This window comes from Bacillus rossius, unplaced genomic scaffold, assembly GCF_032445375.1.
Source record: "Bacillus rossius redtenbacheri isolate Brsri unplaced genomic scaffold, Brsri_v3 Brsri_v3_scf475, whole genome shotgun sequence".
Taxonomy (NCBI): Eukaryota; Metazoa; Arthropoda; class Insecta; order Phasmatodea; family Bacillidae; genus Bacillus; species Bacillus rossius.
Window position 1 is genome coordinate 8745 of NW_026962673.1, and position 11256 is coordinate 20000.

Genomic DNA, 11256 nt, shown 5'->3' on the forward strand with positions numbered 1-11256 from the left:
GAGGCCTCTGCGGCCGGGATAATAATCCTTGGTAATTTTACATGTTAAATTAACATGTGTATTAACACAGGCTGGGAGAACTAGGCATTCTGGACTTTGAAAAATTTCGAGCAGGGGCCGGAGAAATTCTCCCGGCGACCGAGGCCTCCGCGGCCGGGAGAACTCTCGGCGCTCGGGCTCCGCGTCTACCCATGGGGAGCGGGCAGCCAGAAAATTCTGGCGGCGACCGAGGCCTCCGCGGCCGAGGAAAAGGTCATTGGTAATATTACATGTTAAATTAACATGTGTATTAACACATGCTGGGAGAAGCAGGCATTCTGGACTTTGAAAAATTTCGAGCAGGGGCCGGAGAAATTCTCCCGGCGACCGAGGCCTCCGCGGCCGGGAGAACTCTCGGCGCTCGGGCTCCGCGTCTACCCTTGGGGAGCGGGCAGCCAGAAAATTCTGGCGGCGACCGAGGCCTCCGCGGCCGAGGAAATGGTCCTTGGTGATTTTACATGTTAAATTAACATGTGTATTAACACAGGCTGGGAGAAGCAGGCATTCTGGACTTTGGAAAATTTCGAGCAGGGGCCGGAGAAAATCTCCCGGCGACCGAGGCCTCTGCGGCCGGGAGAACTCTCGGCGCTCGGGCTCCGGGTGTACCCGCGGCAAGGCCCATTTTGTGTTATATAGGGGGTAGTGGTGTCCCGAGGGGGAAAAAATTAACATGTTAAATACTGCTTCCAGGCAATAGGAAAATGTCTCGGCGACGGAACACACCACTACCCGGCGAATTCCCGCCCCTCGGACTCCGTGCGCCAGCTAGTAAGAGCGAATCGGGACTTGGAAAAAATTTTATCGGGGAGCCAGAAAATTCTCCCGGCGATCAAGGCAATCACCGCCGGGAGAATTTTTTCTAGCTAACCGATTGAAATTTTCAAAGTACCAATTGCCTCGAAAACAACCACGAACGTAAAACAACCACGAACGGAAAACAACCACGAACGACAACAACCACGAACGACAACAACCACGAACGACAACAACCACGAACGGAAAACAACCCCGAACGACAACAACCACGAACGCACAACAACCACGAATGAAAACAACCACGAACAGTAAACAACCACGAACGAAAACAACCACGAACGAAAACCACCTCGTTCGTGGTTGTTCGCCTTGTGGGGCGAATCGGGACATCATGCAAATAGCTGGAGACATTCTCCCGGCGATCGAGGCCTCGGCGCCCGGGAAAAATGCCCGCGCTCGGGCGTTGTGGGCACCCATTGCATGGCCCATTTTGGGTTATATAGGGGGTAGTGGTGTCCCGAGGGGGAAAAAATTAACATGTTAAATACTGCTCCCAGGCAATTGTAAAATGTCTCGGCGACGGAAGGCACCACTACCCGGCATATTTCCGCCCCTCGGACTCCGTGCGCCAGCCTGTAATAGCGAATCGGGACTTAGAAAAAATTCGAGCAGAGAGCCAGAAAATTCTCCCGGCGATGGAGGCCTCCGCGGCCGAGGAAATTGTCATTGGTGATTTTGCATGTTAAATTAACATGTGTATTAACACAGGCTTGGAGAAGCAAGCCTGCGGGACTCTGCAATACATTGAGCGGGGAGCCAGAAAATTCTGGCGGCGACCGAGGCCTCCGCGGCCGGGAGAACTCTCGGCGCTCGGGCTCCGCGTCTACACATGGGGAGCGGGCAGCCAGAAAATTCTGGCGGCGACCGAGGCCTCCGCGGCCGAGGAAATGGTCCTTGGTGATTTTACATGTTAAATTAACATGTGTATTAACACAGGCTGGGAGAAGCAAGCCTGCGGGTCGCTGCAATATATTGAGCGGGGAGCCAGAAATTTCTGGCGGCGATCGAGGCCTCCGCGGCCGGGGAAATAATCCTCGGTAATTTTACATGTTAAATTAACATGTGTATTAACACAGGCTTGGAGAAGCAAGCCTGCGGGTCTCTGCAATACATTGAGCGGGGAGCCAGAAATTTCTGGCGGCGACCGAGGCCTCTGCGGCCGGGATAATAATCCTTGGTAATTTTACATGTTAAATTAACATGTGTATTAACACAGGCTGGGAGAACTAGGCATTCTGGACTTTGAAAAATTTCGAGCAGGGGCCAGAGAAATTCTCCCGGCGACAGAGGCCTCCGCGGCCGGGAGAAATCTCGGCGCTCGGGCAGCGCGTCTACCCATGGGGAGCGGGCAGCCAGAAAATTCTGGCGGCGACCGAGGCCTCCGCGGACGAGGAAAAGGTCATTGGTAATATTACATGTTAAATTAACATGTGTATTAACACATGCTGGGAGAAGCAGGCATTCTGGACTTTGAAAAATTTCGAGCAGGGGCCGGAGAAATTCTCCCGGCGACCGAGGCCTCCGCGGCCGGGAGAACTCTCGGCGCTCGGGCTCCGCGTCTACCAATGGGGAGCGGGCAGCCAGAAAATTCTGGCGGCGACCGAGGCCTCCGCGGCCGAGGAAATGGTCCTTGTTGATTTTACATGTTAAATTAACATGTGTATTAACACAGGCTGGGAGAAGCAAGCCTGCGGGACTCTGCAATACATTGAGCGGGGAGCCAGAAAATTCTGGCGGCGACCGAGGCCTCCGCGGCCGAGGAAATGGTCCTCAATGATTTTACATGTTAAATTAACATGTGTATTAACACAGGCTGGGAGAAGCAAGCCTGCGGGACTCTGCAATACATTGAGCGGGGAGCCAGAAAATTCTGGCGGCGACCGAGGCCTCCGCGGCCGGGGAAATAATCCTCGGTAATTTTACATGTTAAATTAACATGTGTATTAACACAGGCTGGGAGAAGCAGGCATTCTGGACTTTGAAAAATTTCGAGCAGGGGCCGGAGAAATTCTCCCGGCGACCGAGGCCTCCGCGGCCGGGAGAACTTCGGCGCTCGGGCTCCGCGTGTACACGCCGCAAGGCCCATTTTGGGTTATATAGGGGGTAGTGGTGTCTCTGGAGGGAAAAAATACACGGTAAATATTGCAGCCAGAGCCTATGGCAATCTGTTGGCGACCGAGGCCTCCACACCCCGGCAAATTTTCGGCTCTCGGACTGTGTGTATTCCACTGGAGACAGGCCTGCGGGACTCTGTAATATATTGAGCCGGGAGCCAGAAAATTCTGGCGGCGACCGAAGCCTCCGCGGCCGGGGAAATAATCCTCGGTAATTTTACATGTTAAATTAACATGTGTATTAACACAGGCTGGGAGAAGCAAGCCTGCGGGTCGCTGCAATATATTGAGCGGGGAGCCAGAAAATTCTGGCGGCGACCGAGGCCTCCGCGGCCGGGGAAATAATCCTCGGTAATTTTACATGTTAAATTAACATGTGTATTAACACAGGCTTGGAGAAGCAAGCCTGCGGGACTCTGCAATACATTGAGCGGGGAGCCAGAAAATTCTGGCGGCGACCGCGGCCTCTGCGGCCAGGGAAATAATCCTCGGTAATTTTACATGTTAAATAACCATGTGTATTAACACAGGCTGGGAGAAGCAAGCATGCGGGACTCTGCAATATATTGAGCAGGGAGCCAGAAAATTCTGGCTGCGACCGAGGCCTCTGCGGCCGAGGAAATGGTCATTGGTAATTTTACATGTTAAATTAACATGTGTTTTAACACAGGCTGGGAGATGCAGGCATTCTGGACTTAGAAAAATTTCGAGCAGGGGCCCGAGAAATTCTCCCGGCGACCGAGGCCTCCGCGGCCGGGAGAACTCTCGAAAACCACCTCGTTCGTGGTTGTTTGCCGTGCGGGGCGAATCGGGAAATCTAGCAAATAGCTGAAGACATTCTCCCGGCGATGGAGGCCTCGGCGGCCGGGAAAAACGCCCGCGCTCGGGCGTTGCGCGCCCCCTTGGCAAGGCCCATTTTGGGTTATATAGGGGGTAGTGGTGTCCCGAGGGGAAAAAATTAACATGTTAAATACTGCTCCCAGGCAATTGTAAAATGTCTCGGCGACGGAAGGCACCACTACCCGGCATATTTACGCCCCTCGGACTCCGTGCGCCAGCCTGTAATAGCGAATCGGGACTTAGAAAAAAAATTCGAGCAGGGAGCCAGAACATTTTCCCGGCGATCGAGGCCTCCGCGGCCGAGGAATTTGTCATTGGTGATTTTGCATGTTAAATTAACATGTGTATTAACACAGGCTTGGAGAAGCAAGCCTGCGGGACTCTGCAATACATTGAGCGGGCAGCCAGAAAATTCTGGCGGCGACCGAGGCCTCCGCGGCCGGGGAAATAATCCTCTGTAATTTTACATGTTAAATTAACATGTGTATTAACACAGGCTTGGAGAAGCAAGCCTGCGGGACGCTGCAATACATTGAGCGGGGAGCCAGAAATTTCTGGCGGCGACCGAGGCCTCTGCGGCCGGGATAATAATCCTTGGTAATTTTACATGTTAAATTAACATGTGTATTAACACAGGCTGGGAGAACTAGGCATTCTAGACTTTGAAAAATTTCGAGCAGGGGCCGGAGAAATTCTCCCGGCGACCGAGGCCTCCGCGGCCGGGAGAACTCTCGGCGCTCGGGCTCCGCGTCTACCCATGGGGAGCGGGAAGCCAGAAAATTCTGGCGGCGACCGAGGCCTCCGCGGCCGAGGAAATGGTCCTTGGTGATTTTACATGTTAAATTAACATGTGTATTAACACAGGCTGGGAAAAGCAAGCCTGCGGGACTCTGCAATATATTGAGCGGGGAGCCAGAAAATTCTGGCGGCGACCGAGGCCTCCACGGCCGGGGAAATAATCCTCGGTAATTTAACATGTTAAATTAACATGTGTATTAACACAGGCTTGGAGAAGCATGCCTGCGGGACTCTGCAATACATTGAGCGGGGAGCCAGAAAATTCTGGCGGCGACCGAGGCCTCTGCGGCCGAGGAAATGGTCATTGGTAATTTTACATGTTAAATTAACATGTGTATTAACACAGGCTGGGAAAAGCAAGCCTGCGGGACTCTGCAATATATTGAGCGGGGAGCCAGAAAATTCTGGCGGCGACCGAGGCCTCCACGGCCGGGGAAATAATCCTCGGTAATTTAACATGTTAAATTAACATGTGTATTAACACAGGCTGGGAGAAGCAGGCATTCTGGACTTTGAAAAATTTCGAGCAGGGGCCGGAGAAATTCTCCCGGCGACCGAGGCCTCCGCGGCCGGGAGAACACTCGGCGCTCGGGCTCCGCGTGTACCCGCGGCAAGGCCCATGTTGGGTTATATAGGGGGTAGTGGTGTCCCGAGGGGGAAAAAATTAACATGTTAAATACAGCTTCCAGGCAATAGAAAAATGTCTCGGCGACGGAAGGCACCACTACCCGGCGAATTCCCGCCCCTCTGACTCCGTGCGCCAGCCTGTAATAGCGAATCGGGACTTAGAAAAAATTCGAGCAGGGAGCCAGACAATTCTGTCGGCGACCGAGGCCTCCGTGGCCGGGGAAATAATCCTCGGTAATTTTACATGTTAAATTAACATGTGTATTAACACAGGCTTGGAGAACCAAGCCTGCGGGACTCTGCAATACATTGAGCGGGGAGCCAGAAAATTCTGGCGGCGACCGAGGCCTCCGCGGCCGGGGAAATAATCCTCGGTAATTTTACATGTTAAATTAACATGTGTATTAACACAGGCTTGGAGAACCAAGCCTGCGGGACTCTGCAATACATTGAGAGGTGAGCCAGAAAATTCTGGCGGCGACCGAGGCCTCCGCGGCCGAGGAAATGGTCCTCGGTGATTTTACATGTTAAATTAACATGTGTATTAACACAGGCTGGGAGAAGCAAGCCTGCGGGACTCTGCAATATATTGAGCGGGGAGCCAGAAAATTCTGGCGGCGACCGAGGCCTCCACGGCCGGGGAAATAATCCTCGATAATTTAACATGTTAAATTAACATGTGTATTAACACAGGCTGGGAGAAGCAGGCATTCTGGACTTTGAAAAATTTCGAGCAGGGGCCGGAGAAATTCTCCCGGCGACCGAGGCCTCCGCGGCCGGGAGAACTTCGGCGCTCGGGCTCTGCGTGTACCCACCGCAAGGCCTATTTTGGGTTTTATAGGGGGTAGTGGTGTCTCTGGAGGGAAAAAATACACGGTAAATATTGCAGCCAGAGCCTATGGCAATCTGTTGGCGACCGAGGCCTCCACACCCCGGCAAATTTTCGGCTCTCGGACTGTGTGTATTCCACTGGAGACAGGCCTGCGGGACTCTGTAATATATTGAGCCGGGAGCCAGAAAATTCTGGCGGCGACCGAGGCCTCCGCGGCCGAGGAAAAGGTCATTGGTAAAATTACATGTTAAATTAACATGTGTATTAACACAGGCTGGGAGAAGCAGGCATTCTGGACTTAGAAAAATTTCGAGCAGGGGCCCGAGAAATTCTCCCGGCTACGAGGCCTCCGCGGCCGGGAGAACTCTCGGCGCTCGGGCTCCGCGTCTACACATGGGGAGCGGGCAGCCAGAAAATTCTGGCGGCGACCGAGGCCTCCGCGGCCGAGGAAATGGTCCTTGGTGATTTTACATGTTAAATTAACATGTGTATTAACACAGGCTGGGAGAAGCAAGCCTGCGGGTCGCTGCAATATATTGAGCGGGGAGCCAGAAATTTCTGGCGGCGACCGAGGCCTCCGCGGCCGGGGAAATAATCCTCGGTAATTTTACATGTTAAATTAACATGTGTATTAACACAGGCTTGGAGAAGCAAGCATGCGGGACTCTGCAATATATTGAGCAGGGAGCCAGAAAATTCTGGCTGCGACCGAGGCCTCTGCGGCCGAGGAAATGGTCATTGGTAATTTTACATGTTAAATTAACATGTGTTTTAACACAGGCTGGGAGATGCAGGCATTCTGGACTTAGAAAAATTTCGAGCAGGGGCCAGGGAAATTCTCCCTGCGACCGAGGCCTCCGCGGCCGGGAGAACTCTCGAAAACCACCTCGTTCGTGGTTGTTTGTCGTGCGGGGCGAATCGGGAAATCTAGCAAATAGCTGAAGACATTCTCCCGGCGATGGAGGTCTCGGCGGCCGGGAAAAACGCCCGCGCTCGGGCGTTGCGCGCCCCCTTGGCAAGGCCCATTTTGCGTTATAGGGGGTAGTGGTGTCACGAGGGGAAAAAATTAACATGTTAAATACTGCTCCCAGGCAATTGTAAAATGTCTCGGCGACGGAAGGCACCACTACCCGGCATATTTACGCCCCTCGGACTCCGTGCGCCAGCCTGTAATAGCGAATCGGGACTTAGAAAAAAAATTCGAGCAGGGAGCCAGAACATTTTCCCGGCGATCGAGGCCTCCGCGGCCGAGGAATTTGTCATTGGTGATTTTGCATGTTAAATTAACATGTGTATTAACACAGGCTTGGAGAAGCAAGCCTGCGGGACTCTGCAATACATTGAGCGGGCAGCCAGAAAATTCTGGCGGCGACCGAGGCCTCCGCGGCCGGGGAAATAATCCTCTGTAATTTTACATGTTAAATTAACATGTGTATTAACACAGGCTTGGAGAAGCAAGCCTGCGGGACTCTGCAATACATTGAGCGGGGAGCCAGAAATTTCTGGCGGCGACCGAGGCCTCTGCGGCCGGGATAATAATCCTTGGTAATTTTACATGTTAAATTAACATGTGTATTAACACAGGCTGGGAGAACTAGGCATTCTGGACTTTGAAAAATTTCGAGCAGGGGCCGGAGAAATTCTCCCGGCGACCGAGGCCTCCGCGGCCGGGAGAACTCTCGGCGCTCGGGCTCCGCGTCTACCCATGGGGAGCGGGCAGCCAGAAAATTCTGGCGGCGACCGAGGCCTCCGCGGCCGAGGAAAAGGTCATTGGTAATATTACATGTTAAATTAACATGTGTATTAACACATGCTGGGAGAAGCAGGCATTCTGGACTTTGAAAAATTTCGAGCAGGGGCCGGAGAAATTCTCCCGGCGACCGAGGCCTCCGCGGCCGGGAGAACTCTCGGCGCTTGGGCAGCGCGTCTACCCATGGGGAGCGGGCAGCCAGAAAATTCTGGCGGTGACCGAGGCCTCCGCGGCCGAGGAAATGGTCCTTGGTGATTTTACATGTTAAATTAACATGTGTATTAACACAGGCTGGGAGAAGCAGGCATTCTGGACTTAGAAAAATTTCGAGCAGGGGCCGTTGAAATTCTCCCGGCGACCGAGGCCTCCGCGGCCGGGAGAACTCTCGGCGCTCGGGCTCCGCGTGTACACGCGTCAAGGCCCATTTTGGGTTATATAGGGTGTAGTGGTGTCTCTGGAGGGAAAAAATACACGGTAAATATTGCAGCCAGAGCCTATGGCAATCTGTTGGCGACCGAGGCCTCCACACCCCGGCAAATTTTCGGCTCTCGGACTGTGTGTATTCCACTGGAGACAGGCCTGCGGGACTGTGCAGTATATTGAGCGGGGAGCCAGGAAAATCTCCCGGCGACCGAGGCCTCCGCGGCCGAGGAAATGGTAATTGGTGGTTTTGCATGTAAAATTAACATGTGTATTAACACAAGCTGGGATGAGAGGAATTTGGCGGCGACCGAGGCCTCCTCACCCCGGCAAAATATCAGCTACCGGGCTCTGCATATTCCTACAGAAGCAGGCCTGCAGGACTCTGCAATATATTGAGCGGGAACCAGAAAATTCTGGCGGCGACCGAGGCCTCCGCGGCCGAGGAAAATTGTCATTGGTGGTTTGCATGTAAAATTAACATGTGTATTAACACAAGCTGTGACCAGAGGAATTTGGCGGCGACCGGGGCCTCCACACCCCGGCAAAATATCAGCTACCGGGCTCTGCTTATTCACATTCAAGCAGGCATTAGGGACTCTGAAAAGTTTCGGGCGGGGAGCCAGAAAATTCTCCCGGCCACAGAGCCCTCCCTCCCGAGAGTCTGTGTAAATGCCTGTTATACAGGCCCCATGAATTCCAGCCTTATAGGTTATTTTAAGTCTCCGTTCGTGGTTGTTCGTAAACAACTGCGATTCGGGATTTTGACCTATTTCCTATGATCATGTTCCCGGAAGTTAGCCAGCCTCTTTCAGTCAAAATCTCATATTTTGGGTACCTTTGTGAACCCATCGATAGGCCCATTTTGGGTATATTAGGGGGACATGCAATCGGGAAAAATTGGAATTATTTGCAATATGGAAAGAATATGTACATAAATGAAAAGGGAGTCCCCCCGAGTTTTCTCGCCCTATATATATTGCAAAAATATCCAATTAATTATTGTGGAACCTGTAGCACCTTTCTATGAAGCAGAATTAACATTACAGAACGGTTTGAATGCTACCACCTCAGTTTCTCTACAATGCATTGGATTTCAAAGAGGTGAATTACTGTGGATGGTACTGTTGTATGGCTAACAAATCGTCTGGGAAACAATGCAGAATTAAATTAAGAAGGTTGTATGTTTTCTGTTACATGGTGGAGGTGCCCTCTAGTACACAGTAAAATGTTTTGTGGACTGCAGCTCCTTGAGGAATTAATTCAGTATGGGTCTTGTAGTGGTCTGAAAGTGGATGATGAAAAAGAATGTATAATGGTATTCAGAGCACCTCGCGGTGAAGCGGACATGCTACCTCAAAATGCTTGATTGATTCATGCCCAGTTCCCCCAAGAAGCGGTACATTGAAAAAATTGATTTACTTTGTGGATGATACTAGCAAATACTATCCGCTGGGGGAAGTAAGCAGAAATTTGGTGGTCGTATGTTTGTTACATGGTAGAGGTGCTTTCTAGTACACAATGAAATGCTTGGTGTACCGCTGCTCCTTGAAGAATTAATTCCATATGGGTCTAGCCGTGGTCTTAACTGTGAACACGAAGAACTATCTAAAGTGGCCTATCTGTCTGAACTGCAATACACAAGCTGCGAGCCAATGCTATACCTTTCTCAGGTAACGAGCTCTTGTGCGGCGATTCGATTGGATGCGAAATGGTGGGGAACGCGTGTCCGGTCGTCTTAACCAAGTAATGGTTCCCCTCTGTTAACAATGAAATGTTTGATGGATCGCAGCTCCCTGAGAGACAAGTTTCAAAGGGGTTAGTCGCGGTCTTCAATCCTGGCCAAGGTGCAGTCACCATCTATAAGAGATACCTGCTTTACTGAAGGGTAGCAAGAGTTCCCTTGCCCGCATGTTGCTCCGTGGGGGTATATCAGTATAAAGGTAGAAGAAGCCATGATCGGAGCTTCGGTGGATGAGATTGGCGGAGAAGACATGTTCTTGTCTATCTGGTAGATCAGGGGGGTGGCAGCTGATCCGGAGAAAGCAAGCGGACTCCCGATGTTCCGTCGACTCCCAATGTACACTTGAAACATGCACATTTGGGTGGCGAGGGGGCGTTGTGGCCATCCGAAAACATGTCTTCATCTCTCTTATTGGTGGACCGCTGCTCCTTGAAGAATTAATTCCATATGGGTCTAGTCTTGGTGATAACTGTGAACACTAAGAACTATCTAAAGTGGCCTATCTGTCTGAACTGCAATACACTAGCTGCGAGCCAATGCTATACCTTTCTTAGGTAACGAGCTCTTGTGCGGCAATTCGATTGGATGCGAAATGGTGGGGAACGCGTGTCCTATCGTCTTAACCAAGTAATGGTTCCCCTCTGTTAACAATGAAATGTTTGATGGATCGCAGCTCCCTGAGAGACAAGTTTCAAAGGGGTTAGTCGCGGTCTTCAATCCTGGCCAAGGTGCAGTCACCATCTATAAGAGATACCTGCTTTACTGAAGGGTAGCAAGAGTTCCCTTGCCCGCATGTTGCTCCGTGGGGGTATATCAGTATAAAGGTAGAAGAAGCCATGATCGGAGCTTCGGTGGATGAGATTGGTGGAGAAGACATGTTCTTGTCTATCTGGTAGATCAGGGGGGTGGCAGCTGATCCGGAGAAAGCAAGCGGACTCCCGATGTTCCGTCGACTCCCAATGTACACTTAAAACATGCACATTTGGGTGGCGAGGGGGCGTTGTGGCCATCCGAAAACATGTCTTCATCTCTCTTATTGGTGGACCGCTGCTCCTTGAAGAATTAAATCCATATGGGTCTAGTCTTGGTGATAACTGTGAACACTAAGAACTATCTAAAGTGGCCTATCTGTCTGAACTGCAATACACTAGCTGCGAGCCAATGCTATACCTTTCTCAGGTAACGAGCTCTTGTGCGGCAATTCGATTGGATGCGAAATGGTGGGGAACGCGTGTCCTATCGTCTTAACCAAGTAATGGTTCCCCTCTGTTAACAA